This window comes from Mesoplodon mirus (genome assembly GCF_964341445.2).
Source record: "Mesoplodon mirus genome assembly, chromosome: 3".
In the NCBI taxonomy this organism is placed as follows: Eukaryota; Metazoa; Chordata; class Mammalia; order Artiodactyla; family Ziphiidae; genus Mesoplodon; species Mesoplodon mirus.
In genome coordinates this window covers 100391567-100404352 of record NC_138978.1, presented here as the reverse complement: position 1 = coordinate 100404352, position 12786 = coordinate 100391567, and positions in this window count along the sequence as shown.

Genomic DNA, 12786 nt, shown 5'->3' with positions numbered 1-12786 from the left:
CATTGTGGTGAGCATCTGGAGAGCCAGGCCATCCTTGGGACAACACTTTTCAAGTTGCTTCGTTTTACTTCTTTGCTGAATGCAGTTGACCCTTGAACAACATTTGATTAGGAATGCTGACCTTCCTGGCAGTCAAAGCTCTGAGTCTAACTTACAGTTAGCCTTCAGTGTATGTGGTTCCTCTGTATCCATAGTTCCGCATCCTCAGATTCAAATAGTTGCAGATTGTGTAGTCCGGTAGTATTTACTATTGAAAAAAATATGCATATACGTGGGCACACCCAATTCAAGCCTCTGTTGTTTAAGGGTCAACTGTATAGTGGACCCAAGTAAGGCCCTGAAGAAGCATTGTGAGGTATTATGATCAAACAGCCCACCCAGTTCAGTTTACATCTTGCCAGATTAAAGTGACTACTGTGCTTCCAGATCACTGTACACGATAGACTAACTCCCCAGAGTAAATCCTTTCAGATTTGGTAGGGGTTTGCCTGTGATGGCCATTGGCCTGCTTATTTTTCTGAACCTGGCAATGGGAAACAGAAGCTGCCTGTGCCAGTGAAATAGAACTTTTAGCTGAGCCCTAGAACCTCTCCAGCCATTCCTTCCAGCACATTTTCTCAAATAATCTTTTTCATTTGTATCAGATCCAGGGGCCCAGGGCTGTTGGGTAGAGAAGAGAAAGGTGGGACCATTCTTTATTTGATTCCAAAGGGCCATGGTTCTCAGACTTTAGTGTACATCCAGATCACATGGAGAGCTTGCTGACACATGGATTCCTGGGCTCTACTTCCAGAGTTTTTGATTCAGTGAGTCTGAGGTGAAGCCTGAAGTCTCTTAGATGATGCTGATATTGCTAGTCTGGGGACCACACTTTAGGATTCATTGCAATAGGGAGGATAGAAGTTGTTCTTAGAGTTCAAGCAAGTACTTTCCAAGCTGTAGTGATCAGACTTTGCACTTTGGTTGCCTGTAAGGGAAAGGAAGGCTCAGAGACCAAGGCTGGAATATGTGTATAGTTTGGGAGTCGGGGACACCCTGGCCTCTTAAGGCTGATTATTCAGATAGAATCATTTGCAGCAATTTGCCTGCATGAAAAATCTTCACTTAATATCAGTGTTAAATATTCTATATAGTTTTATATAGGAGATGATTGAGAAGTTATTTCAGCCACTGTCTAGATTTGGAAATATTTGGGGGGGAATGAAAAGGGAAAGGGGTCTGGACTGAGTAGAGTAAAGTCAAGTCAATACAGTTGGCCCTCCATATCCACAGATGGAATTCACAGTCGGTTGAATCCATGGATAGAGAGGGGACAGTAAGGTACTTTATCATCTGTAGATTTTGGTAGCTGCAAGGGGTCCTGGAGCTAATATCCCATGGATACTGAGATGGGACTGTAAGACATTTTTAGAAAGTAAATGGCATTTACTTAAAATACATAGAAAAAAATATCACTATCTTTAAGCTGTGTATCTGCCACATTTCAATCATGTAAGAAAGTATGCTGAAAAACTAATCACTTCATCTTCTAACTCTGAAAGCTCTGGAATGCTCCTTTTACCATTCCATTGGGAGTACATCCCAAAAAATTCTCTTCCTCTTCTAAGCAGGTAACCATTTAGCTTCTGACATGAAATAGCTAATGACCATCACTTCCTTTTCAAAAGATTGAAATCACTGTTGAAGACATGGTTACTTTTTGATGTGCTTTCTCCAAAAGTTAGACTAACTTTTAAAAACCCAAGTCAGAAACTAAAATGGATGTTATCCCATGGACGGATGACATCAATTGAAATGTATTTTTTTCCTCGAGGTGATTGATGTAATTTTCTATTAAAGTGACCTTTGCTAGAAATGTTTTTCCTGTAATGATTTCCTGTCCTTTGGGCTCAGCAACCAGAACAGAAAAACTGGCTTAAGCCTTTCAGCTACTTGATGTTGAACTGGGAAGAGAAGCTGATTCTGGAGTGAAGCACAGCTGAGGTGCCATGTGAAATTATAACCCAATCCAGCCTTCTAGCTCCCAACACCACAGCCCATCTTTGGCCATCTCATAGAGATCCTTGATTATTTTAATGGAGTCCCGCTCCCCTTTCTATTGTGAAGCATCTGTGGCTATGAAGGTTACACGCTTAGAATTCCAGATGGATATGCTGACATAATCTGTATCAGGTGTAGAAACACAAATATGTGCATCATGGGGAAACGGCTATAATCTAAAGAAGAATTAAGCAAGGAGGAGACTGGTATACAGATAGGAAAGGACAGTGTGGGGGGATGGATTGGGAATATACACATACAATTTGAAATAGCTTGCCATTTTTGGATCTGTGGTTGGGGAATCAGAGTGTGTGTGTGTGTGCATGCCTACATCATATTTTTATCTCTGAAATATATATTTTTTAAATGCAGGAAAGCCTTGGATTGGAATTTTTATTATTAAGAGCTGACTCTGCCCTTCTTTGAACTACAGCTGCACATCATCACTTATCAATAAATCATCTCAACGGCTTCTGTCATCCCCTCTCAGGCCAGAAAGTCACACTTTTTCTGGTCTGACAAACCTCTTAGGTGACTTCTTCTTTAATGTATGTCAAATGTATCGACACATCAAATGACATTTCAAGAGTTCCAAATATCTCAGGCCTTAAAGTAGAATGGTGTTCTAAAATAGCTGGATCCTATTTTGCTTTTAAAAGGTAAAAGATACAACTTTAGGTCACAGTATGTTTACCCTTTAGGTGTTTTTATATTTACCTCTCTACCCTACTATATTGTGAGCATGAATGGGTTAAGGCTTGAATGGGCTACCTTAATTTACTTTTAAACACTCTCCCTTGGTAGAGGGCTTTGAATATAGCAGATGATCAACAAATTTTGAGTTGAAAGTTGAAATTTCTAGACATGTTTTGTCTACCACACAGCTCCACTCTATCCCAAGGAATGGCGACAAAGAGAGGAGCAAAGGGAAAGATCTCACTGACAATATTAAGAAATTTAAGGAAATAGGTTTGGTTTTCCTTAGCTCTCTTCTCTCCATCACACACACACACACACACACACACACACACACACACCACATTACCTTGTCCATCTTCACTTATAATCCAATATTGATATTAATATTAATTGAAAGTTCTGTTTTACTTGCTTTACTTTATTTAAACTACTTCCCTTATGTGGGAAGATACAATTATTAGGAACTTGATTTAGTAAATTGTCTAATGTCACAATTCTAAGTGGCAGATAACAAAATTGGACATAGTGTCTCTACCCTTTTTATTCTCAATTGTGAGTTATCTCTCCTTTTCCTCTGCCTCTCCTGCTGCTCTCAAACACAACTCCTCCCTGCTGACCTTGCTCTATCATTCACCAATATCACTTCCTTTCCAAACATCCCCATTCTAGTGTTTTTTTTCTTCTAAATGTCTTCGGATCTCTCCCATCCTAAATTTGCCCGTCTTGACCTCATACCTCCTTGTGGTTTCAGCCGCATTGCCCTCTTCTCCTTTGTGAAAATGTAGTCTATACTCCTTGTCCCCACTTCCTCATTTCCCATTTACAATGCAACTCACAGCAGTTAGCTTTTGTGCCAAACAAACTGAAATTGCTCTGGCAAGGGTCAAAAATCAATGGACATATTTCAGCTTTTATGTTCCCAGAATAAAGGCCTACAGCAATAACTTTTATTGGATGTATGTATAAGCTCTCTGACTTTCTTGAAACTCCTAGTTTCCCTCTGTGGGACCGGTTATCCTCTTACCCACTCTGACCTCTACTTCTGAGTTTCTCCCGTGAGCATCTCTTCTGCATACCACTTAAACTATGGTGATTTCTGGTATCCCATTCTTACAGCCTACTACTCTGTGTGCTTTAAATCTTAGTCTCCTTGGATGCCATTCTCTCCTGCTTTAGATGGAACCCTCACCCATATATGCATGTGAGAGACAAATGTATTTCTATAACCTCAATTTTTCCCAAGGCAATCTAACTTCTTCCTGCACATTTCCACCTAAACATTGTAGAAATACTATTTAACAGGTTACTCCTGAAAGAATTTGTAATTTTGTCTTCCAGATTCTTTTTTTTCCCCATATTACATAGCTTTGTAAAAAACAACTCCACCTCCCTGGTCTTCCTGTATTGGAGTTATCATTGAATCCTATTCCTTACCCACTACATCCAACCAATTCCCAGGTCCATTTAATCTCATCTCTAACTTGTTCTGAAATCTATTTCCTATTTTGCACTACAACCATCTGATACCAAGTTCAGGCAGGCTCTCATTCTCATTAACACGAAATAATAAAATAGCCAACTAACAAAACACTTCACTTTCAATGTGCCCTTTCTTTCCCACCTTATCAGCCAATCCCTCATCCTGCAGCCAGAGTGAACTTTCCAAAAAGAAATTTATCCATATCACTCTCCTTTTTAAAGCTCTCGAGTAGCTCCCTACCACCTACAGGATGAAGTTCCATCTCGTAGGTCTGGTATTAAAGATTTGCATAAACTATGTTGCTTACATTTCACTATACTTTGCTGATTGATATCTCTTTAAGGTTGATACTGCAGCTGCTCTATCTACAATGCGTTTATCAAAATTTTTGCTTTTCTCAATTGTGTTCACGCTTTAAGTTTCAGGGTAGTTTTCATCTCCAGGAAGCCTATGGCTCATCATTACTATCTCTCTCTCTTTTCATCTTGTAATATCTTATGTATAGATATCTCTAACAGCTTTACTACCTTGAATTAAAATAATTTCAGTCTCTTTCTCCCCACTAGGCCAGAGATGATGTCTGATATGTCTTCGTGTATCTATGTATCACATACTTCACATAATAGGTACCAATAAATGCAAACTAGGGTGGTGATTAAAACAGTTTTGCCTAATATAGCTTGTTTACTACAACTCCCAGGTTGGAAGTGAGAAAACTGAGTAGCAGAAATATTAACTAACATGTCCAAAGTCATACAGCTAGTAAGTGGAAGAGCCTAGATTTGTACCCAGAGAATCTGCCTGGCTCAAAACCAGTCCATACAAGAAAATAACTAGGTTTTTCACATACATTATATACATCTCAGGAAAATCAAGTGAGCTTTTTTTGTCATATTTGTTCTCAGAGATATTCCTTTGGTGTAGAATAGAGACGGATTTCCTCTATTCCTTTTGAGAATACTGAAACTGAATCTCGAATAAACTGAAATCAGATTATAAAGATGTTCAAGAAACAACAGCAAGTCAAAGTTCTCACAAACCAATCTCCACCAGGCTTGACATTATGCCCAGAACATATCCCATAATGTAGGCAGTCATATTTCAATTTTGGTAATGACATAATTCCTTGAAAAAATATGACTATTCCCTAAGCAGCATCCATGTCCTCAGTATTGCAGGCACAGTAATAAAAAAGATTGGTATAATTTGACTCAGCTGGAATATTCAGAAACAGTTTTGAAAAGTTACTTTTTTTCACTCGGATATTTATTCAGACCCCTACTAAGTCCATCAGCACAGTTCCCTCTGCCATCCCACAGTGTGTAAAATGGGGACAATGATATATATATGTCTTTCAGTTGTATTAGGATAGTTACATGAGATAACTTATATGTGGTTTCTGGCCCTTAGCTTGGAACAAGTGAAGTGCTCGATACATACATATTTCTTCCTCTTCCTCGTCCTCTTCCTCTTTTCCATTCCTGTCCTCTTTGCCTTCTACCTTACTCACTAGATTATTGCCATAATATCCTCGATGGTTTCTCACTCTCTATCTCTTTTGCAATCCGTCTTCCACTGAGCTGTCTGGGCACAAATTGAGCTAATTACAACGCTACTGGAAAGGTCAGGCTGCTAATCCCAAGAAATGTTTATTAATAATAAAATCTAGAATGAGATTTAATTTATACTTTGAATGTTGGAAGAAAGATAAAAGACTCTTGGGAAATTCTAGTCCAAGACATTTTCATGACATTTTAAAACATGCATTGTGGTCCAGTCTTAATCTATGTCCAAAGCTTTCTTCTTAAGGACACAATCTAAGAATCTTTGCCTACATGTTAGACAAGAATTAGTATCACATTTTCCCTCTCTTTGCTGAGGTAGGAGAAGTGTGTAAGTCATTCCCAGTTGAATGATTACTTAATACCATTTTATTTAAATTTATTTTAAAAATAAAAAAAGATTCATTTATATTACCATGTACAATATAGAGATCTCAGAAACAAATTCCTAAATGATTGTAAAATATTGTAATCCTGTACAATTTCTTGTGACTGTTATTCATGCAGCAAAAACACCTTCAAGTAGGGCACTGACCAAAATTGATGGGATTATCTCCTGTCCTGCTGCTTGCAGAGCTCCCTCCCCAAAAAGATGCCTTTGTTACCATGGGCAACACAGCTGCCTGTGGCACACTGATTCTAAAGCACTGGATTGACTCTCATGCCCTGAGGTAAACAGTTGCCTGCTGCACTACATAAATACTGAAAACAAAACTCTCTTGGTAAAAGACCTGACCAGCATGAATTGAGGGGTAACTACAGGCTGCCCCAAAAAGCCCACCTCCAACCGTTCCCTGATAAAGGTCCCCAGAGAGAGTGCTATATGTCCTGTGGTTTAAATAATTTCTGCCATTTAGGGATGGGAGTCTTCTGTCAGATGTTTGCAGCTTTTATATCAGTTTGACATAGAACAGAATGTTATTAATGTCATCATTGCCCTTCAAATTCCAGGGGGAACAACATTTCTAGCAAATTTGTTTGTTTCTACATCAAGGTGAGTTGAAAGAATTTTCATCATTCTTTGAAACCAAGAGTTTGGGGCATATACATGTAATCACACATTTTTGGCAATGAGCAAATGTGGGGCTAATTATTTTAACATAAACTTTCACAGTTCATTCTTTTCCTTTCTCATTTGAGGGTCCAAATGTGTTCCACTGTATGATACTGGGCTATTTCTAAATAGTATTTAATGATAATTACAAAATTCAGGTGGTGTCAGCGATGTTGTTTTTATAATGTAGGCTATCTGAATAAGAACTCAGTCAACCTGGATGTTTTGCCTATTTTTATCTCATCAAAATGAGCAGGTGCAAAAATAGAGATAATAGCTCTGGGAGGGATTCCTAGAGTGTGGAGGTATTTGGCTTTATGTGACTTCTCTTCAACTCTGATGCAGTTTCCTCATATTCCCAACACTTTATCTCATGGAGAAGCACTGAGTAGTAAAGGATGACTTTACAACATTCTGATGGTTTATTTGTTCTGTGAGGACAAGAGACTGGGCAGCTAGCTCGCCATGGTAATCCCATCCCCTCACATAACTTGCATGTAATTATAGCACATAGTAATACTTGCTGAAAGATTGATGCAAGTTAATAGAAGCATTTGCAGAGACACTAAAAAATTAAGCCACAATGCCTATACTGGAGAGAAGAGACACATAAGCCAATACCTACAAGATGTAAGTGTTGTGGTAAAAATATGCATTCATCTAGAATTCTGCCATCAATGTCTGAAAAATATCAAAATGGTGAACAAGTGTTCAGAATGATATTTTCTTATATGTGTATGATTGTTTATGAAGCACATTATCTTATTTGATCCTCACAACTATACTATAAGTTAGGGAGAAAATCACATTTAATGGTATGTAAACAGAAGTTAAGGAAACTTAAATGATTTCCCTAAAGTCATAAGGCAGTTATTCAGGTCCTCAGAATCCTTTCTCAGTATTCTTTCTGGTCTACCCTTGCCCTCCTCAAATTCTCAGTGGGAAAAAGGAAAGTGAAAGTTCTAAAACGCAGGGATGAAACAGCAGAATCATTTAGTTACAGATAGTTAGCTACACAACATTCAGATAAAACACATTCAGAAATTTCAGAACACTTACCCATATAGGGAACTGCAGATTCATTGACAGACTTTGGACCATGTAGCCAAAATGTTAGAGATACTAATGGAAACATGGTTTTAGGAAATACATGCCAAAGTATTAATTACCAACATTTGCAAGATGCTTTAAAACTTAAAGACCTTTTTAATCAATTATCTCATTTGATTTTCACATAATTGAGAGTTGTTGGAACTGGGCTATACTTTCAGTTGATTCTAGGTCCTACATTCTTTTCATTCCTAAGCTAATCAGCAAAACATCTTGAAGACCTCCATGGTTTTGCCAGTGTGGTTTGTAACCATGGCTTAATCCCCACCTGGGCCTATTAAATTCTTTTTTTTTAATTTTTATTGGAGTATATTTGATTTACAATGTTGTGTTAGTTTCATGTGTACAGCAAAATGAGTCTGTATACCGTATACTTATATCTACTCTTTTTTAGATTCTTTTCCCATATAGGTCATTACAGAGTATTGAGTAGAGTTCCCTGTGCTGTACAGTAGGTCCTTATTAGTTACCTATTTTATATATAGTAGTGTGTATAGGTCAATCCCAATCTCCCAAATTATCCCTCTCCCCTCTTACCCCCGGTAAGTTTATTTTCTACATCTGTGACTCTATTTCTGTTTTGTAGATGAGTTCATTTATACCCTTTTTTAAGATTCCACATATAAGCGATATCCTACGATATTTGTCTCTGACTTACTTCATTCAGTGTGACAATCTCTAGGGCCATCCATATCGCTGCAAATGGCCTATTAACTTCTGGTGGCTCCATGAACACTGTCTGCACAGCGTCTTATGCAGTGAACTCTCCAATTGCATCAGTGACAGGGAACAGCATAGTGACTCCATTAGCCCAAATCTATCCCATATAATGGAAAAGTGCTCATTCAACACTTAATAAGTATTTGCTGTATACCACATACAGTATCAGATGCTGCCTTTGTTTTGTACAACATAAGACAAATAGTCTGTGGTCTAAATCAGAATAACACCACACAACAGTTTCATCACATTTTTATATAAAGAAGAGAACAGAACATAAGGTTAAAATAATTAGGAAATGTCTCATGCAAAATTTCTAAAGAATGAGTTTGCTAGATGAAGTCATAGTGGCTGATGTTATTATTAGATTGCTTATCACCTAAAATATTTGTCACAAGAATTCAAATTCAGTCTGCAGGTGTCAGAAGAATATTTTATTTAAAGTTACAGTTTAATGAGATGTTGTCTTTTGTAAGCGTTTGGGCCACTTTTATTTTTCCATTGGTAAAAATAATTTCTTTTGGTTTCCCAGGAGTGTCTATAACACAGAATGGATGTCATTGTTCATCTCTTAGGGTTTGTTCCTCAAACAAATGATTTTGTTTCCGGTTATTCAGTAGCCTCCTCTTTTCCAACTGTTGGGAAGTTGATTTTGTGATATTTCTCCTGGTACTCTTTTAAAGATATATTGATACATTAACATCTCAAGTCCAAATATTTTTAAATGTATTAGAGACATGATAATGTAAAGGAACATGGGCTTCAGAAGCAGGCAGATGAGATTTTGAACTTCAGTTCTATAGATGAGTATTTATATTTACTTTGGGGATTCAGTTAGCTTTTCTGGCCTTCAGTTTCTTCATTTATAAATACAGGTAAGAATGCCTATCCCTAGGTTTTATTCAGATTTATAAAGCAAATATCAAAATAGTTATAAAGAAAAAAATTTAAATGTTTATTATAATCCTTGACATAGCTATCTTTTAAAATCTTTAATGGTCCTTGTATTGATAGATAATGGCAGTTCTTTTAAGTCTGTGCTATCGAGGTAAGCAGTATAGAGGATTGCTGCTTTCATTGCACAATGCACTTGGAGAATGGAATCCTAAGGCTGATTTCCACAAAGTAGACAAAGCACCAAAACATGTATGTGTTCCTCTGTTTGAGTATCTTTTGCCTATGTACTCTCAGAACTCTGCTTCACTACTGGCTTCTACATGGCAAAAGTGAATATTGAGTATTCATTATTGTATTTAGCAGATTAATAAATACATTCAATTTGTTGATAAAAACATCCAAAAAATAGATAAAGGCCTCTAGAATCATAAGTGTTTTTATGTAATGTTGAATATTTAAACACTTTGACAGATTAATTGTGAAGCAGTGAAAAGAGGATACTGGCTTGCTTTTAACCAATTTTCCTAGGACTGCCTGACTCAATGAAACTTTTTGAAAAAAGAATATTATACTTTTTTTTTGTGCCAGTACTCATAACAACCTATAATATTATGTTGTTACATTTATATGTGAAAAATATTATTTTAACTAATGTTTATTAATTACCTTTCATGTACCAGGCACTCTGCTAGACACTGCAGAAATTATGGTGAGTGAAAACAGACATTGTGGCATCCACTGAAGCAGAGACCAGCCAGGGGTTTATGCAGCACCAACATTAACTGGGCTATCATTAACTAGGCCAGAGGTCAAGACGCCTGGTGAAAACTTGGCTATTTATGGTGTATCTTGAAAATTTGAAAATCAAATAAGAGGCATCAAAATTTGGGGTTTGTTCAGACTTAGTCATATTAATGTCACCACAGAGGACCACAAATTGATCCAGCAAGATATCTGGAATTGTCAGGTCTTCATCTTTTGGATTTGCTAAGCTAACCTATTCTACTTCCACTAGATCCACTCTTGTGTTTAAGCTGACTTAAAGCAATCAGTTTCTTGTGATCCCTCTCCCCCACAAAACATATCATATTAACCAATATACTATCTGTCAGTATATAATGTTATATATTATTATATTGACCAATATAATTTGTAAAGTAGAATATATTGACCAATAAATCAAAATCTAGAATGCACAACCATGTTCTGCTCTACTTTATAAATTAATTTAATTTGATCATACTCACCCCTTAAGATAGTTAAAATAAAATTTAAAAATACATTCTCACTTCCTGTGTTTTTAGCACTTTAGCACCCTATATGTTTGTGGTAATGTTCTAGGCCTCAAGGGAGATTATGAGCCTGACTACTATTATATATGCCAGGAAGTGTAGTGTCCTTGTGAGTTAAAACTCATTTTGTACCTGGAGGGATAAATGAGTATAAAGCTCTTCACAGGGACTTAATTTTCATTATAATTGGGAACTTGGTATCTTCCTGAAAGTAATACAAGTGAAAAAAATGCTTTAAATATTTCAGCAAGATATTATTCATTGACCTTAGGTTAATATCAACCTCAATATAGATATTCCATATCACCCTCACCTACTCTTTTTCTTCATCGCACTAGTTACAGTACAACTTCTATATATATCTTGTTTATTAAATTTCTCTGGAAACTAGATAGTTAGCTGCAAAGCAACAGAAAATTTGTCTGGTTTGCTTCTGTTTTTATCACCAGCATCTGAACTATGCCTTATACTTCTTAACAGCCCTATCATTATTATTTTTTTTATTTTTTATTTTTTGCAGCACACGGGCCTCTCACTGTTGTGGCCTCTCCCGTTGCAGAGTACAGGCTCCGGACGCGCAGACTCAGTGGCCATGTCTCAAAGGCCTAGCCACTCTGCGGCATGTGGGATCTTCCCACATGGGAAGGAGGCACGAACCCGTGTCCCCTGCATCAGCAGGCAGACTCTCAACCACTGCACCACCAGGGAAGCCCCCTATCATTATCTTTTGGTTTGTTTCTTTGTTTTACTGAAGTATAGTTGATTTAAATGTTGTGTTAATTTCAGATGTACAGTAAAGTTATTCAGCTATATATATATATATATATATATATATTATTTATCCATTCATCTGTTGATGGACATTTATGTTGCTTCCATACTTGGATATTGTAAATAGTGTTGCTATGAACATTAGGGTGCATGTACCTTTTCAAATTTGAGTTTTTATTTTTTCAGGATGTATGCCCAGGAGTGGGATTGCCAGATCCTATAGTAACTCTATTTTTAGTTTACTAAGGAAACTTCATACTGTTCTCCATAGTGGCTGTACCAATTTACAGTCCCACCAACAGTGTGAGAGGGCTCCCTTTTCTCCACACCCTCTCCAGCATTTGTTGTTTGTAGATTTTCTGATAATGCCCATTCTAACTGGTGTGAGGTGATACCTCATTGTAGTTTTGATTTGCGTTTCTCTAATAATAAGTGATGCTGAGCATCTTTTCATGTGCCTCTTGGCCAACTGTATGTCTTCTTCGGAGAGATGTGTATTTAGGTCTTCTGCCCATTTTTGGATTGGATTGTTTGTTTTTTTAATATTGAGCTGCATGAGCTGTTTATATATTTTGGAGATTAATCTTTTGTCCGTTGACTCATTTGTAAATATTTTCTCCCATTCTGAGAGTTGTTTTTCATCTTGTTTGTAGTTTCCTTTGCTATGCAAAAGCTTTTAAGTTTCATTAGGTCCCATTTGTTTATTTTTGTTTTTATTTCCATTACCCTAGGAGGTGGATCAAAAGAGATCTTGCTGTGATTTATGTCATAGAGTGTTCTTCCTATGTTTTCCTCTAAGAGTTTTATAGTGTCCGGTCTTAGTGTCTGGTCTTACGTTTAGGTCTCTAATCCATTCTGACTTTATTTTTGTGTATGGTGTTAGGGAGTGTTCCAATTTCATTCTTTTATATATAGCTGTCCAGGTTTCACAGCACCACTTATTGAAGAGACTATCTTTTCTCCATTGTATATCCTTGCCCCCTTTGTTATAGATTAGTTGACCATAGGTGCATGGGTTTATCTCTGGGCTTTCTATCCTGTTCCATTGATCTGTATTTCTGTTGTTGTGCCAGTACCATACTGTCTTGATTACTGTAGCTTTGTAGTATAGTCTGAAGTCAGGGAGTCTGATTTTTTGAGCTCCGATTTCTTCCCTCAAGA